Source organism: Schistocerca gregaria, chromosome 10 (genome assembly GCF_023897955.1).
Source record: "Schistocerca gregaria isolate iqSchGreg1 chromosome 10, iqSchGreg1.2, whole genome shotgun sequence".
Classification (NCBI taxonomy): domain Eukaryota; kingdom Metazoa; phylum Arthropoda; class Insecta; order Orthoptera; family Acrididae; genus Schistocerca; species Schistocerca gregaria.
Window position 1 is genome coordinate 38,727,125 of NC_064929.1, and position 18,114 is coordinate 38,745,238.

An 18,114-nucleotide genomic window follows, 5' to 3' on the forward strand; every position below is an offset into this window, starting at 1 on the left:
CGCTAGGCGGCGCCTGTTTAGCTCAGTGGTAGAGCATTGGTATAGTAAACCATTGTTCGTGAGTTCCATCCTCACAGGAGGAAGACGAATCTTGGAAATGAGTTGCGCATCGTGGCCGTATAGCAAACAGTATCTGTGATGAGGAACAATTAGCGACAGGCGTATTATTAAGAATTACTCTCAGATGTGATTAAGGCGAATGGCGCAGATAAAGCATTTGCCAAAGCAGTACGGCATAAGGTGGGACGAGGCAGTCTGAATTACATTTTATAGACGTATTTCTCACAAATTTCAGAGCCTCTCGCGGTCGTCGCCGTCGTCGCTGCCGCCGCTTCTGCTGAAGTAGCAAATGGCCATTGTAGCAAATGCGGCGAGGGACACCCTGCCATCGATTCCGAATGCGCAAAGTGTGTGCTCTTGTTTTCCTGTCTATATTTGGTCGGTCTCGTAAGAGGTTGAATGTAACGAATGGGTGGGAAAGAGTAAGGGGCAGCGGCTGTGTGGAGCGAAAACACAATTCCTCAGGGGCGTGAGCATTTCGAGATGAGTCGTATATAAGTTGTACTTGGTCTTCAGTGACCGTGTGGCCTAATGGATAAGGCGTCGGACTTCTTATCCGAAGATTGCAGGTTCGAATCCTGTCACAGTCGTGTTTTTCCATTTCTGAAAAAGAAACATACCGTTTTAATGTAGCAATTGAGCAGTACGAAACCGTCTGAATGTTGCTGTTGACCATTCTGTGCTTGGAGATGTTCTTGAGCCTTAAACACACACAACAAGACCGGTGTTAACTAGCGAAATGGGCTTCAGAGTGCCCTCACCGCGAGTTTTGACTGGCACTTGCACATCTAAAACAACGTCGGAAAGTAACACGTTCGGCCTTTGAGTCACATCAAGTATGTGTGTTAAATTTGACGCCGCTAGCTCTGCAGATTGTCATGCAATTCCTTTACCTCTCAGAAATGATTATGAAATAAAAGTGAAGTACGTGACGAGTGTGACGTTAGGAAAACATTAGGCAGCATGGAGAGATTCTGTATGGGACCACCCAACCCAAACGAGTACAGTGTGATCTGCTACCCAGCAGGTATCCAACGAGGCAGCACGGCTAGCTCAGTCGGTTGAGCATGAGACTCTTATTCACAGGGTCGTGGATTCGAGCCCTACGCTGGGCGGAACGGAATTTTTTTCCGCTGCAGATGTAAATTACCGATTTTCTGATTAACGTGATGTAATGGAAATAGCAACTTTAAAATTTGCCTACGTCTCTATCAGTCGCAAGAAAACAGTATTTGAAGGTGAAGGTGATTTTGTAGACATGTGTGAAAGTCATGTTCTGAAGTGCAGGTGGTTTTGTTTGGAGAGAACATCGGCCACGTGTCAGATGTGTGACCAAGCAGGTATGGGTCGCCATAGCTGCAAATATTAGTCGAAAATATGAAGTGTTGTCAGCTGAAGTCTGATGATTCAGACGACCGTACGGACGAAGTACGCAAAAGTGCCGCTAGGTGGCGCCTGTTTAGCTCAGTGGTAGAGCATTGGTCTAGTAAACCAGGGTTCGTGAGTTCCATCCTCACAGGAGGGAGACGAATCTGGGACATCAGTTGCGCATCGTGGCCGTATAGCAAACAGTATCTGTGATGAGGAACAATTAGCGACAGGCGTATTATTAAGAATTACTCTCAGATGTGATTAAGGCGAATGGCGCAGATAAAGCATTTGCCAAAGCAGCACGGCATAAGGTGGGACGAGGCAGTCTGAATTACATTTTATAGATGTATTTGTCACAAATCTCAGAGTTTCTCGCGGTCGTCGACGTCGCCGCTGCCGCCGCCTCTGCAGAAGTAGCAAACGGCCATCTTAGCAAATGCGGCGAGGGACACCCTGCCATCGATTCCGAATGCGCAAAGTGTGAGGTCTTGTTTTCCTGTCTATGTTTGGTCGGTCTCGTAAGAGGTTGAATGTAGCGAATGGGTGGGAAAGAGTAAGGGGCAGCGGCTGTGTGGAACGAAAACACAATTCCTCAGGGGGTGTGAGCGTTTCGAGGTGAGTCGTATATAAGTTATACTTTGTTGTCAATGACCGTGTGGCCTAATGGATAAGGCGTCGGACTTCGGATCCGAAGATTGCAGGTTCGAATCCTGTCACGGTCGTGTTTTTCCAGTTCTGAATAAAGAAACATACCGTTTTAATGTACCAATTGAGCAGTACGGAACCGTCTGAATGTTGCTGTTGACCATTCTGTGCTTGGAGATGGTCTTGAGCCTGAAACACACACAACAAGACCGGTGTTAACTAGCGAAATGGTCGGCAGAGTGCCCTCACCGCGAGTTTTGACTGGCTCTTGCACATCTAAAACAACGTCGGAAAGTAACTCGTTCGGCTTTTGAGTCACATCAAGTATGTGTGTTAATTTTGACGCCGCTAGCTCTGCAGATTGTCATGCAATTCCTTTACCTCTCAGAAATGATTATGAAATAAAAGTGAAGTACGTGACGAGTGTGACGTTAGGAAAACATTAGGCAGCATGGAGAGATTCTGTATGGGACCACCCAACCCAAACGAGTACAGTGTGATCTGCTACCCAGCTGGTATCCAACGAGGCAGCACGGCTAGCTCAGTCGGTAGAGCATGAGACTCTTATTCACAGGGTCGTGGGTTCGAGCCCTACGCTGGGCGGAACGGAATTTCTTTCCGCTGCAGATGTAAATTACCGATTTTCTGATTAACGTGATGTAATGGAAATAGCAACTTTAAAATTTGCCTACGTCTCCATCAGTCGCAAGAAAACTGTATTTGAAGGTGAAGGTGATTTTGTAGACATGTGTGAAAGTCATGTTCTGAAGTGCAGGTGGTTTTGTTTGGAGAGAACGTCGGCTACGTGTCAGATGTGTAGCAAAGCAGTAATGGGTCGCCATAGCTGCAAATATTAGTCGAAAATATGAAGTGTTGTCAGCTGAAGTCTGATGATTCAGACGACCGTACGGACGAAGTACGCAAAAGTTCCGCTTGGGCGCGCATCTTTAGCTCGGTGGTAGAGCGCTGGTCTAGTAAACCAGGAGTCGTGAGTTCCAACCTCACAGGGGGAAGACGAATTTTGGAAATGACTTGCGCGTCATGGCCGTATAGCACACAGTATCTGTGATGACGAACAATTAGCGACATGCGTTTTCTTAAGAATTACTCTCAGATGTGATTAAGGCGAATGGCGCAGATAAAGCATTTGCCAAAGCGGTACGGCATAAGGTGGGACGAGGCAGTCTGAATTACATTTTATAGGTGTATTTCTCACAAATCTCTGATCCTCTCGCGGTCGTCGTCGTCGTCGTCGTCGCAGCCGCTTCTGCAGAAGTAGCAAATGGCCATCGTAGCAAATGCGGCGAGGGACACCCTGCCATCGATTCCGAATGCGCAAAGTGTGTGGTCTTGGTTTCCTGTCTATATTTGGTCGGTTTCGTAAGAGGTTGAATGTAACGAATGGGTGGGAAAGAGTAAGGGGCAGCGGCTGTGTGGAACGAAAACACAATTCCTCAGGGGGAGTGAGCGTTTCGAGATGAGTCGTACATAAGTTATACTTCGTGGTCAGTGACCGTGTGGCCTAATGGATAAGGCGTCGGACTTCGGATTCTAAGATTGCAGGTTCGAATTCTGTCACGGTCGTGTTTTTCCAGTTCTGAATAAAGAAACATACCGTTTTAATGTACCAATTGAGCAGTACGGAACCGTCTGAATGTTGCTGTTGACCATTCTGTGCTTGGAGATGGTCTTGAGCCTGAAACACACACAACAAGACCGGTGTTAACTAGCGAAATGGTCGGCAGAGTGCCCTCACCGCGAGTTTTGACTGGCTCTTGCACATCTAAAACAACGTCGGAAAGTAACTCGTTCGGCTTTTGAGTCACATCAAGTATGTGTGTTAATTTTGACGCCGCTAGCTCTGCAGATTGTCATGCAATTCCTTTACCTCTCAGAAATGATTATGAAATAAAAGTGAAGTACGTGACGAGTGTGACGTTAGGAAAACATTAGGCAGCATGGAGAGATTCTGTATGGGACCACCCAACCCAAACGAGTACAGTGTGATCTGCTACCCAGCTGGTATCCAACGAGGCAGCACGGCTAGCTCAGTCGGTAGAGCATGAGACTCTTATTCACAGGGTCGTGGGTTCGAGCCCTACGCTGGGCGGAACGGAATTTCTTTCCGCTGCAGATGTAAATTACCGATTTTCTGATTAACGTGATGTAATGGAAATAGCAACTTTAAAATTTGCCTACGTCTCCATCAGTCGCAAGAAAACTGTATTTGAAGGTGAAGGTGATTTTGTAGACATGTGTGAAAGTCATGTTCTGAAGTGCAGGTGGTTTTGTTTGGAGAGAACGTCGGCTACGTGTCAGATGTGTAGCAAAGCAGTAATGGGTCGCCATAGCTGCAAATATTAGTCGAAAATATGAAGTGTTGTCAGCTGAAGTCTGATGATTCAGACGACCGTACGGACGAAGTACGCAAAAGTTCCGCTTGGGCGCGCATCTTTAGCTCGGTGGTAGAGCGCTGGTCTAGTAAACCAGGAGTCGTGAGTTCCAACCTCACAGGGGGAAGACGAATTTTGGAAATGACTTGCGCGTCATGGCCGTATAGCACACAGTATCTGTGATGACGAACAATTAGCGACATGCGTTTTCTTAAGAATTACTCTCAGATGTGATTAAGGCGAATGGCGCAGATAAAGCATTTGCCAAAGCGGTACGGCATAAGGTGGGACGAGGCAGTCTGAATTACATTTTATAGGTGTATTTCTCACAAATCTCTGATCCTCTCGCGGTCGTCGTCGTCGTCGTCGTCGCAGCCGCTTCTGCAGAAGTAGCAAATGGCCATCGTAGCAAATGCGGCGAGGGACACCCTGCCATCGATTCCGAATGCGCAAAGTGTGTGGTCTTGGTTTCCTGTCTATATTTGGTCGGTTTCGTAAGAGGTTGAATGTAACGAATGGGTGGGAAAGAGTAAGGGGCAGCGGCTGTGTGGAACGAAAACACAATTCCTCAGGGGGAGTGAGCGTTTCGAGATGAGTCGTACATAAGTTATACTTCGTGGTCAGTGACCGTGTGGCCTAATGGATAAGGCGTCGGACTTCGGATTCTAAGATTGCAGGTTCGAATTCTGTCACGGTCGTGTTTTTCCAGTTCTGAAAAAGAAACATACTGTTTTAATGTAACAATTGAGAAGTACGAAACCGTCTGAATGTTGCTGTTGACCATTTTGAGCTTGGAGATGGTCTTGAGCTTGAAACACACACAACAAGACCGGTGTTAACTAGCGAAATGGTTGGCAGAGTGACCTCACCGCGAGGTTTGACTGGCACATGCACATCTAAAAGAACGTCGGAAAGTAACTTGTTCGGCTTTTGAGTCACGTCAAGTATGTGTGTTAATTTTGACGCCGCTAGCTCTGCAGATTGTCATGCAATTCCTTTACCTCTCAGAAATGATTATGAAATAAAAGTGAAGTACGTGACGAGTGTGACGTTAGGAAAACATTAGGCAGCATGGAGAGATTCTGTATGGAACCAACCAACCCAAACGAGTACAGTGTGGTCTGCTACCCAGCAGGTATCCAACGTGGCAGCACGGCTAGCTCAGTTGGTAGAGCATGGGACTCTTAATCACAGGGTCATGTGTTCGAGACCTACGCTGGGCGGAACGGAATTTTTTTCCGCTGAAGATGTAAATTGCCGATTTTCTGATTAACGTGATGTATTGGAAATAGCAACTTTAAAATTTGCCTACGTCTCCATCAGTCGCAAGAAAACTGTATTTGAAGGTGAAGGTGATTTTGTAGACATGTGTGAAAGTCATGTTCTGAAGTGCAGGTGGTTTTGTTTGGAGAGAACGTCGGCTACGTGTCAGATGTGTAGCAAAGCAGTAATGGGTCGCCATAGCTGCAAATATTAGTCGAAAATATGAAGTGTTGTCAGCTGAAGTCTGATGATTCAGACGACCGTACGGACGAAGTACGCAAAAGTTCCGCTTGGGCGCGCATCTTTAGCTCGGTGGTAGAGCGCTGGTCTAGTAAACCAGGAGTCGTGAGTTCCAACCTCACAGGGGGAAGACGAATTTTGGAAATGACTTGCGCGTCATGGCCGTATAGCACACAGTATCTGTGATGACGAACAATTAGCGACATGCGTTTTCTTAAGAATTACTCTCAGATGTGATTAAGGCGAATGGCGCAGATAAAGCATTTGCCAAAGCGGTACGGCATAAGGTGGGACGAGGCAGTCTGAATTACATTTTATAGGTGTATTTCTCACAAATCTCTGATCCTCTCGCGGTCGTCGTCGTCGTCGTCGTCGCAGCCGCTTCTGCAGAAGTAGCAAATGGCCATCGTAGCAAATGCGGCGAGGGACACCCTGCCATCGATTCCGAATGCGCAAAGTGTGTGGTCTTGGTTTCCTGTCTATATTTGGTCGGTTTCGTAAGAGGTTGAATGTAACGAATGGGTGGGAAAGAGTAAGGGGCAGCGGCTGTGTGGAACGAAAACACAATTCCTCAGGGGGAGTGAGCGTTTCGAGATGAGTCGTACATAAGTTATACTTCGTGGTCAGTGACCGTGTGGCCTAATGGATAAGGCGTCGGACTTCGGATTCTAAGATTGCAGGTTCGAATTCTGTCACGGTCGTGTTTTTCCAGTTCTGAAAAAGAAACATACTGTTTTAATGTAACAATTGAGAAGTACGAAACCGTCTGAATGTTGCTGTTGACCATTTTGAGCTTGGAGATGGTCTTGAGCTTGAAACACACACAACAAGACCGGTGTTAACTAGCGAAATGGTTGGCAGAGTGACCTCACCGCGAGGTTTGACTGGCACATGCACATCTAAAAGAACGTCGGAAAGTAACTTGTTCGGCTTTTGAGTCACGTCAAGTATGTGTGTTAATTTTGACGCCGCTAGCTCTGCAGATTGTCATGCAATTCCTTTACCTCTCAGAAATGATTATGAAATAAAAGTGAAGTACGTGACGAGTGTGACGTTAGGAAAACATTAGGCAGCATGGAGAGATTCTGTATGGAACCAACCAACCCAAACGAGTACAGTGTGGTCTGCTACCCAGCAGGTATCCAACGTGGCAGCACGGCTAGCTCAGTTGGTAGAGCATGGGACTCTTAATCACAGGGTCATGTGTTCGAGACCTACGCTGGGCGGAACGGAATTTTTTTCCGCTGAAGATGTAAATTGCCGATTTTCTGATTAACGTGATGTAATGGAAATAGCAACTTTACAATTTGCCTACGTCTCAATCAGTCGCAAGGAAACTGTATTTGAAGGTGAAGGTGATTTTGTAGACATGTGTGAAAGTCATGTTCTGAAGTGCAGGTGGTTTTGTTTGGAGAGAACATCGGCTACGTGTCAGATGTGTAGCCAAGCAGTAATGGGTCGCCATAGCTGCAAATATTAGTCGAAAATATGAAGTATAGTCAGCTGAAGTCTGATGATTCAGACGACCGTACGGACGAAGTACGCAAAAGTTCCGCTAGCCCGCGCCTGTTTAGCTCAGTGGTATACGCAAACAGTATCTGTGGTGACGAACAATTAGCGACAGGCGTTTTATTTAGAATTACTCTCAGATGTGATTAAGGCGAATGGCGCAGATAAAGCATTTGCCAAAGCGGTACGGCATAAGGTGGGACGAGGCAGTCTGAATTACATTTTGTAGATGTATTTCTCACAAATCACTGAGCCTCTCGCGGTCGTCGTCGTCGTCGTCGTCGTCGTCGTCGCCGCCGCTTCTGCAGAAGTAGCAAATGGCCATCGTAGCAAATGCGGCGAGGGACACCCTGCCATCGATTCCGAATGCGCAAAGTGTGTGGTCTTGTTTTCCTGTCTATGTTTGGTCGGTCTCGTAAGAGGTTGAATGTAACGAATGGGTGGGAAAGAGTAAGGGGCAGCGGCTGTGTGGAACGAAAACACAATTCCTCAGGGGGTGTGAGCGTTTCGAGATGAGTCGTATATAAGTTATACTAGGTCGTCAGTGACCGTGTGGCCTAGTGTCGTGGGTTCGATCCCCACAAGGGATGGGCAATTTTTAGATTTCTCGCTTCGCGCGTCGGGCGACTAGGTCGTGCTCTTAGTTCCGCCTCTACCGTAGCGCAGCGTGTTTTCCTCCTGTCAGTTTAGTGCCGTGTTGGTCTCCGTGCGCGTCGCATCGCTGGTTGTCGGCTGGTGTTTGGTGTTCGTGCGGCCCTTCCTGTCGCGGCGTCGTCTCTCGCCGTGGTTCCCACCATGGTTCCCACGAAAGTTCCGCGTACAGGTACAGTCAGTTTTACCTTTGACAAATCCACGCGTCACGTCCAGCCCAGTTCTTTGGAGATACATGACTGGTTAGTCGATACAGTTAAGGTCACTACTGATCAGGTGCATACCACATATTTCGACAGCGAATTATATGTGTTTTTTGTTAAGTTTCTTGACCCGCTCCAGGTTGATAGGCTACTTTCTCGTCATGGTTCTCAGGTACCCTTTACGCACCGTGATGGTTCCACTAGTATGGTTCTCTTGGAAAATGCAGAAGTGATATATACGAATGTTCGGGTATTTAACCTTCCGCCCGAGGTTGACGACTCTTTTCTGAAGTCCGTTTTGCTTCCTTATGGGAACGTACGCCATATTCGAAAGGAACGCTGGTCTGCTCAGCACCGCTTACAGGTATATAGTGGTATTCGGTCGGTGGAAATGGTGGTCAAAAAACCTATTCCTTCTCACCTACAGGTATGTGGTTATAGGGTCCATATCACGTACAGTGGCCAGGAAGGAACATGTTATTATTGTAATGAAACTGGTCATTTCCGTACTAATTGTCCGCGGCGTGTGGTGGTATTAAAACCTACATACGAACAGCGTAAAAAATTGAATTTAGCTGATCTTCTCCCGCAAGGATCTCGGACTGAATCGCTCACTGTTACTGAGGGACGCAGTGATCCGTTGCCCGACAACGGCCGTGATTTTCCCCCGTTGTCCTTGAGTAGGGAGGTTGCTGCCCTTAATTCCGATGTTCCCGCGCTGATTTCTCACAACAAGCGTCGGCGAACACAGGATGATGCGGCTGATGAATCTTCCTTATTGGCTCGCCCTTCCGATGGGCCTCCGGTAAAGGACTCTCTTTCTCAGTCGGAAATCGTGGATGAGGAAGCCACAGGTGCTATCACGCCTTTGCAGAAGCTCCCTGACACCTTATCTGACGTTGTTCCTGCTACCGCGGCAGCCTCTTCGGAGACGCCCGTGACGGAACCTGCTTCTGGTTGCCACGTGTCTTCTCCGGTGCTCTCTGACACTTCTCCTATTGACTCTGTTTCACAACCCCCTTCTGGAATTTCTGTCGCCCCCTCTGGGTCACAGCCTCCTCCCATCAAACAACTGAATGATTCTCCAGAGCCAGTGGATTCCGTTGTTATTCACCAACTGTCCCACCGTGAACCCATGTCTGCGGTCGAGTGGGATGTAGAGGCCTCTCTCTCGCAATCTGACACGGAATGTCTACATGACGCTCCTACGCAGCCGAACGCTGCAGCGTCGGCACCGCGGAGCCGCAGTCGAATCCGTAAACAGCCACGGAGAGCCGCGTCACGGCCGAAGAAAAAGCAGTGGGAAGATGAGGGTTCTGTTTCGTAGTTTTTCTCTCTGTGGTTCAGCGCGTGTTTCTGGTATGATTACTTGTATGCTGCTCCGTCAGCTGACGGCTCTCTACCGATCTTTGTTTTTCTTTCTAGGTTGAAGTTCCATACAAGCATATACATTTCTTACTCTGAATATTAACAGAATATGTTCTGAGCTTCGGCTCGCCGCTTTGCGACAGATTATCTATCGGTCTGGGGCAGATGTTGTTTTTTTACAGGAAGTCCTATTCGACCAGTTTTCCATTCCTGGGTTCTCGACGTTTTTTAATGTCGCTTCCGAACTTTCTACGGGCACTACCTTGTTTTATAGAGAAGGCATTCCGTTGATGAATTTCGAAGTACTCGACAGTGGAAGGGGGATCGGGTGCACGTTTTATGATCTCAGTTTACTCCTTCTTTATGCCCCTTCTGGTTCGGGTTGTACTACCGCACGCTCGAGTTTCTAATAAGAAGAAGTCATTTACCTGCTTCGTAAATCCCCGACAAAGATAATTTTAGGTGGGGACTTCAATTGTGTTCTACGGCCGGTAGATCAGTCTCCTAATTTTAATTTCAGTGAAGAACTCGACGACCTTGTGCGCTCCTTGCACCTGCGTGACGTGTGGGTTTCTCGCTATCCTACACTTGTACGACATACCTACTTTACTCCCACGTCTAGCAGTCGCCTCGATCGCTTTTACCTTTCCGATTCCTTGTGTGGGCAACTTCTGGCTGTTGATGTGATACCAGCGTGTTTTACTGATCATTGCGCTGTAGCCGTTACGTTTAATTACGAGCGACAACCGGTAAAATTGTTTCGTCCTCCTTGGATGCTCAATATCGCGTATTTGCAAGATACCTCCCTTGGTATCGTCCTGGAGGACATTTGGACTCGTTGTTCTCGTACTATGGACCGGTACCCGTCTATCGTGGCATGGTGGACACTGTATGCAAAAACACACATCCGTAGGGCTCTCATGCGTTTTGGGGCTGTGAAGGTGGCAGAAGATCGACGAACGCAAGAATTTTACTATTCTGTCTTACGTCAACTGTACCATAGTGCTACGCATGCTCCCCTCCGGGTTACTGATATACAGCGCATCAAGGCCAAAGTGCTGCAGCTCAAACGCATTCAAATGGAGGGCCTGCGGACGAGGTCTCAACCACGTTCCCTTCTACAAGAGGAACTGACGTCACTCTACCATCTAGTCCGTTTACGGTCGCGCCGGAAACGTGGGTGCCTTGCCTCCCTCACAACCGCTGACGGCCGCGTGTTCACCTCTCACCGTGACATTTCTGACTTCGTTTACACCTATTTTACTGATCTGTACGATACTCATGTCCCGGCAGAAACCTCTCTTGACGACTTTACCTCCTTGCTGCCTCGCGTCGTCACTCCTCAATTAAACGACGCCTTTCTGCGTCCCTTTCAGAAGGATGACATATATGATGTTGTTGGAGGATCGCAGTCCCGCAAGTCGCCTGGATTAGATGGTATTCCTAAGGAGTTCTATGTTCAATTTTTGCCGCTCATTGGTGACACCTTAACGTCAATGGTAAATGAAGTGATGCGGGGAGTCTCACTTCCTGCTCCTTTTCAGGAAGGCAGAATGGTCCTCCTCCCGAAATCCACAGGTCGACCTGCAATTGATTCCCTCCGTCCTATTACTCTCCTTAACTTTGATTATAAACTTGTCGCTCGAGCAATTAATATCCGTCTCTCTAAGCTGCTCGATACCATTATTGCCGCCCACCAAAGCTGTGTGCCTGGACGCACGATACTGACTTCCGTTCTCGAATGTCGCGATGTAATCTCGGTGGCGGCTGCCGCTAATATCCCAGGGGCTTTGCTTTTTCTTGATTTCCAAAAAGCGTTCGATCGCGTCAGCCATGATTTTTTATCGAGAGTGCTCACCGCTGTCGGCTTTAATAATGATGCTCGACAAGTCTTAACTAATCTTTTTACCGGTATCAGTGTCTCAGTGATTGTGAACGGTCACCCTACCCCCCGGATATCGATCAGACGGGGGTTACCCCAGGGAAGCCCCTTATCCATGTCACTTTTTGTTCTATCCTTAGAGCCCTTACTTCGCCATCTCACCATGCACTTACGTGGCTGGAATATATTGGGGGAAATTTTTGCAGTCCGTGCATACGCCGATGACGTCATGGTTTTAGTACGACATGCCGAGGACATACCGCGGCTTAAGGATACCTTGGATTCATATTGTGGTCTTGCTGGTGCTCGCATTAATGATCGCAAATGCACGTTCCTGCCGTTGAGAGGCTTTGATCATGTCGTCATTCCTTGGGCGACGGTTGTCGATCGCCATAAGACCTTGGGGATCATAGTGGATCGTAATCCGATCAAAATGGCGGCACTAAATTGGCGTGAGGTTACGAGTCGTGTTCACGGGGCGATCCTTGAACATGACCGCCGTTCCCTTAGCCTCCTTCACAAGGCACGGGTTTTAGAGACCTATGTCTTCAGTAAAATATACTACGTTGCGCAGGTCTTCCCGCTTCCCGCGATGATGGCCCGCAGGCTGAAACAGCTGTCTAGTCGATTTCTGTGGCGCCGCCATGTCTTCCGTGTCCGGTATGAAGTTGTGGCCAGGCCTCGGAAGCTTGGAGGATTGGGTCTTTCAGATATCAAAGTGAAGACGTCCATCTTATTTGCCCGCCGCAATGTTTTAACCTGTACGCGGGCTCCGCATTCAGTCACCTCTCGTTTACTTTCCCGCCTCCGGCCGGCCAGTCTGACCCCTCCTGTTGATGTTGGACGGATTAATCCTAAATTGCGGCACATTCGTGAATACTTTGTACTTGTCGGTATTCTGGGTGCTGATATACTTTCTATGACGCATATTACTACCAACATGCTACAAATCCGTTGGGGTACAGCATGTTTCCCTTCTTCTGTTGAACTTGCTTCCCCGTCAACGTCATGGAAAACGGTCTGGTCTCATCTTAGTCTTCCCATTTTGCCGATGGAGATTGTTTCAACGTGGTATAAGGTCATTTACCGTGTGATACCTACTGGTGATCGTCTTTTTCGTATTGGCCTTCGTCCGACTGATCAGTGTGAGGAATGTCATCAAACTGACACCTTACTTCACAGGCTAGTTGCTTGCGGACGGGATCACTGGCTCTGGGTCCGCCGTCAATTAGCTTTTCTTACTAGAGGGCCTGAAACCTCATTCCCAGGCGACATCTTCTTACATCCGGACATCTCTTATTTTCCTCAGACGAAAACGTACACGATTGTCTGGCTCTTGGGTTACTATGTCCACTACGTCATTGAAGGCGGTAATGACCCAGATCCCCGCGTTTTTCACCATTATTTGTCAACTGCGCATTGGAAATGGCAGCGGTTACCACAATACCGAACGCTTTTTGCGAATATGCTTTTTCTTGTGTTTAACCGTCAAGGTGTTGGTTAAGTTCCCCTGTGATTATTGTTTCTTCCCTGAGCTCGAGTCCCCTCCCTTGTTGTATTTTTTCGTAACTTTTTTTCTCTCTCTCTTTTGCATGTATATATATACACCCAAAATTCATACGGGTGGGGTAACGGGTTGGTCTTCCCCTTCAGAAGAAATGTTTTATTTGTGTTTCACCTAATTTGTTGATTTTCTTTTTGCAGCTAATATTAAATGATGATTTGACTATGGTTGTCTGAATTCTCGTGAAATATACCAAGTCAATCTGATAATAAAAAGAAAAAAAAAATGGATAAGGCGTCGGACTTCAAATCCGAAGATTGCAGGTTCGAATCCTGTCACGGTCGGGTTTTTCCAGTTCTGAAAAAGAAACATACCGTTTTAATGTAGCAATTGTGCAGTACGAAACTGTCTGAATGTTGCTGTTGACCATTTTGTGCTTGGAGATGGTCTTGAGCTTGAAACACACACAACAAGACCGGGGTTAAGCAGCGAAATGGTCGGCAGAGTGCCCTCACCGCGAGGTTTGACTGGCACTTGCACATCTAAGACAACGTCCGAAAGTAACTCGTTCGGCTTTCGAGTCACGTCAAGTATGTGTGTTAATTTTGACGCCGCTAGCTCTGCAGATTGTCATGCAATTCCTTTACCTCTCAAAAATGATTATGAAATAAAAGTGAAGTACGTGACGAGTGTGACGTTAGGAAAACATTAGGCAGCATGGAGAGATTCTGTATGGGACCAACCAACCCAAACGAGTACTGTGTGATCTGATACCCAGCAGGTATCCAACGAGTTAGCACGGCTAGCTCAGTCGGTAGAGCATGAGACTCCTTTTCACAGGATTGTGGGTGCGAACCATACACTGGGCGTAACTGAGTTTTTTTCCGCTGCAGATGTAAATTACCGATTTTCTGATTAACGTGATGTAATGGAAGTAGCAACTTTAAAATATGCCTAGGTCTCTATCAGTCGCAAGAAAACTGTATTTGAAGGTGAAGGTGATTTTGTAGACATGTGTGAAAATCATGTTCTGAAGTGCAGGTGGTTTTGTTTGGAGAGAACATCGGCTACGTGTCAGATGTGTAGCCAAGCAGTAATGGGTCGCCACAGCTGCAAATATTAGTCGAAAATATGAAGTGTTGTCAGCTGAAGTCTGATGATTCAGACGACCGTACGGACGAAGTACGCAAAAGTTCCGCTAGGCCGCACCTCTTTAGCTCAGTGATGTCTGTGCTCAGCGCTGTGGCTGGCTTGTTTACTTCTGCGGGGTAAGTCGTTCGCTAACAGCGGTTATTCTTGCGTGTGAGGAATGATGTTGATGAATCAGTGATGACACAAGCTATGAGGATAGATACTTTGAAGTTAACTTTCGATAATTCATTTGCTCGACCAACCTCTTTCGAAATCGAGGATTTCATCGAAGACGTGATGAAAATTGGAATCGATCAGGTTATTGGTATACATTTGTCGATTTTGTCTAGCATAGTTTATATCAAGATGAGAGATGCCGATTTTTGTGACAAAATAGTTGACTCCTTCAGTTCCGGTTTGAAGTTTAAGCATAGTGATGGCAATGTGGGTGTAGTTACTGTTTCCCACGCAGGGCTTTGACTTCGAACAATTCGCATTTTTGAACTACCCCTTGAGGTACCAGCCGATCTGATAAATGTTGCGATATCGCCATATGGCAGTGTTTTGAGTAACTTTGCTGAACGTTGGTCTCCGGCTCATAAATATCCGGTTTTGAATGGCGTCAGGCAGCTTAAAGTAGACTTGCAACGACATATTCCGTCGTACGTCACGGTTTGTGGGTACCGTGCAGTCGTAATGTATGATGGCCAACCTAGGACATGTGCTAGATGTAACTCGACGGGACATGTGCGTGCGGAATGTTTACAGCGTCGTGTACTTCAACTTCCAACCGGAGAGAGTGTTCGCCCTCCCGCAATGTCAACATTACCGGCATCGTACGTGTCGGTTGCTCGCGGTGAGCCGGCAAAACAACCGATTCGTGATCCACCTGCTGGACCCAGTCTCGCAGTTAATGTAGCATCACCGGACACTCCAGTCACGTTCGGGATGGCTGTTTCTGAAACCCATGACACTAACAGGACCAGTGATATGGTGGTAGAACAACCCATACAGGGTGCTGAGTTAACGGAGATGTCCCTGGCTCCTGCTACCATGTCCGAACAAGTGACTGAAACGATGCCGAACTCTGACGCAGTAATACGCGGTAATAGATCTCCGAAGAAAAATAAAAAACGGAGCATGGCTCATCAAGGTGCGGAAGATACAGCACCGAGCTTGCGGGGAAAGGCAAAATTAATCGGCCAGAATTTAAAAGAAGGACCAGCTGACGCTGTCGCCTCGACTTCGCGCTCACGTAACGCACCACGATCTGACAACACCGTGTCGGAGCCGCCCGCGACGTCCGACAGCAGACAAGATGAGATGCCGATTCAGAACACTGAGCCACCGGATACGAATCCACCGTTTCCTGAACCAGTAGGCACCCTTTCCTCTCCTAATTGGGCAGACGAGTGTGAAACGAATAAAGATGATGTAGAGATGCAGGAGGATTCAACACCCGCGACTGGGTCCTTGCCCCCTCTCTCAGTAGTTGATGGAAGCAAAGTCCACGTTGCCATGGCTACTCAAACGACCTAAACTGTCAGCGCCTCCAATTGACAGCTAGCTGACGTATCCTAACGTCTACTCCTTTCGTACGGAACATCAATGACCACCTTGCAGGCCTACAAGATCATGACTCTCAATATCAATAAGATACGTAGCGATTTGAATCTGAAAAACTTACAAGACTTGTTATACGCAGCTGACATAGATATAGCAATGCTTCAGGAAGTGAGTGATATCGAGTTAGACCACATAGCCGGGTATAACGCGTTCATAAACCCTGGCAACGGTTTCGAACTTGGAACAGCATTACTCTTAAAAGAAGGGATCATTGCCAATTGTGAGGCAAAACTTGTGACCGGCAGAGGGATAGCAGTAACTGTCAATAACATCAGACTGATTAATATTTACGCACCTTCTGGGTCCAGTAATAGGCAACGCCGTGCAGAATTTTTCCGCCACGAGATCCTTCCCCTCTTCGGGACCAACTACACTGATGTCATTTTTGGCGGAGATTTCAATTGTGTGCTTAGTCAAATAGATCAAACTCCGCACTTTAATCGGTGTGTTGAATTAGAACAGATCATTCAAGAACTCCGCTTAACTGACACCTGGACGTCCACGCACGGAATTCAGTGGGTTTTACACGTTTTACCAGTCATTCGGCAATTAGGTTAGACAGAATTTACATATCGTGTAATTTAAAGCAACACCTGCTACAGACCGAAATATGGCCTACTGTATATTCCGACCATGCTGCCTATATCTGTTCCGTCAACATGAAACAACAGGAAACCTACCGGAGTCGAGGGTTATGGAAGTTCAACATTGCACATTTGCAAGATACTGCATGTCGAGAAGCCTTCCTGTCCACTTGGACGGTCTGTGAACGTAAATTCAATTCCTACAACTCCGCGATCGAGTGGTGGCTCCAATGCGCCAAACCTCAAATTAGGAAAACTTTAATGATTTACTCCCGTCAGAAAAATCAGTGGCACAAACGGACGATGGAATTTTATTTTCAGTGTCTTCGGGAGTTACATAAATTTGACGTGACCGATATCCGCAATTTTGCACACATCAAAAGAATTCAGGCAAAAATTTTAACGCTGCAACGGAAACAGTTGGAAGGTTTTCAAGTTCGGGCGCGAGTTCCTACGACGGTGCAAGAAGAAGAGGCTGCCATGTATCACATGTTACGTGAAAGTCGACGAGGCCGTCGGAAAATCTTTACACAGATCCGAACCAGTACCGGTGCCATAGTTACTAAACAAAGTGCAATCTTGAGTGCGATTGAAGAGTACTATCGAGACCTGATGTCCAATAAAATAACAGATGTTACCGTGTTTGCGGATTTTACGACAAATTTATCACGGAGACTCGGCCCCACAGAGGCTAATCAGCTTATTACAGAGGTGACAGAAGATGAATTAACAGACATTATCCTACGGAGTCCGAAAAATAAATCTCCAGGTTCGGACGGCCTACCTGCAGAAGTATATCAAACCTTGTGGCCGCAGATGAAATCGAAGCTACTTGCAATATGTAACGAACTCATGAACCCATGTAACGTTATTCCGCAGGAATTTCGACAGGGAATTGTTGTTTTACTGCCCAAGACCCCGTGCAGTGACAACCCAACAAACTTGAGACCTCTCCCGTTGTTAAATAGTGATTATAAACTATTCGCCCGTGTCCTCAGCCAATGGCTCAAAAATGTCATGTCCACAATCACAGGACAGTATCAAACGAGTGTTGGTAGAAATAGATCTATTTACCACACGCTCACGGATTACAGAGATGTGATAGCCGTAGCGGAGGCCTGCAAATTAAAATGCGCCCTCTTAATGATAGACTTTGAAAAACCATTCGACAGAGTGAGCCACCGATTCCTTTTCCACGTCATGCGAGAATTGGGATTTCCGCACCAGTTCACTCAAGTAATCGACAATATGATCCGTAACAGTACTTCGCGAATCCAAATTAATGGTCGCCTCAGTGGTGCGATTGATATCGCGTGTTCGGTGAGGCAAGGCTGTTCGATGTCGATGGCTCTCTTTGCCATCGCCATAGAACCTCTGCTTGCTACGCTAACTGAACGTTTGCAGGGATTGGAAATCAATAGACAGAAGATTGTGTGCCGTGCGTACGCAGATGATGTCGGCTTTCTTGTCGTGAACGCGCAAGAAGTGAGGTCCTCACTTGAAATACTTCAACGATATGCGGTGGCATCAGGGGCGAAGGTGAACTGGCAAAAGTCTGGAATCATGAATGTCGGACGGGGCATACATTTCCCCAACCATGCCCGATTACGGGAACTTACCAGTATACAGTGCTTAGGACTTGAGTTTCGCCGGAAGATACAGAATACCATTGCTGTAAATTATT

At 47.1% G+C, this 18,114-nt stretch overlaps 7 non-coding genes across 7 annotated transcripts; all 7 read left to right on the plus strand.

Moving 5' to 3' along the window:
* Positions 1-577: 577 nt before the first annotated feature.
* Trnar-ucu (transfer RNA arginine (anticodon UCU)) lies at positions 578-650 on the plus strand. Its single transcript has one exon. It is a non-coding gene; the product is annotated as a tRNA-Arg (tRNA).
* Positions 651-2,080: 1,430 nt separating this feature from the next.
* On the plus strand, positions 2,081-2,153 carry Trnar-ucg (transfer RNA arginine (anticodon UCG)). The gene has a single exon. It is a non-coding gene; the product is annotated as a tRNA-Arg (tRNA).
* Positions 2,154-2,606: 453 nt separating this feature from the next.
* Trnak-cuu (transfer RNA lysine (anticodon CUU)) lies at positions 2,607-2,679 on the plus strand. Its single transcript has one exon. It is a non-coding gene; the product is annotated as a tRNA-Lys (tRNA).
* Positions 2,680-3,587: 908 nt separating this feature from the next.
* Trnar-ucg (transfer RNA arginine (anticodon UCG)) lies at positions 3,588-3,660 on the plus strand. The gene has a single exon. It is a non-coding gene; the product is annotated as a tRNA-Arg (tRNA).
* Positions 3,661-4,113: 453 nt separating this feature from the next.
* On the plus strand, positions 4,114-4,186 carry Trnak-cuu (transfer RNA lysine (anticodon CUU)). The gene has a single exon. It is a non-coding gene; the product is annotated as a tRNA-Lys (tRNA).
* A 908-nt stretch (positions 4,187-5,094) lies between these two features.
* Positions 5,095-5,167, plus strand: Trnar-ucg (transfer RNA arginine (anticodon UCG)). The gene has a single exon. It is a non-coding gene; the product is annotated as a tRNA-Arg (tRNA).
* A 1,433-nt stretch (positions 5,168-6,600) lies between these two features.
* Trnar-ucg (transfer RNA arginine (anticodon UCG)) lies at positions 6,601-6,673 on the plus strand. Its single transcript has one exon. It is a non-coding gene; the product is annotated as a tRNA-Arg (tRNA).
* Positions 6,674-18,114: the final 11,441 nt, after the last annotated feature.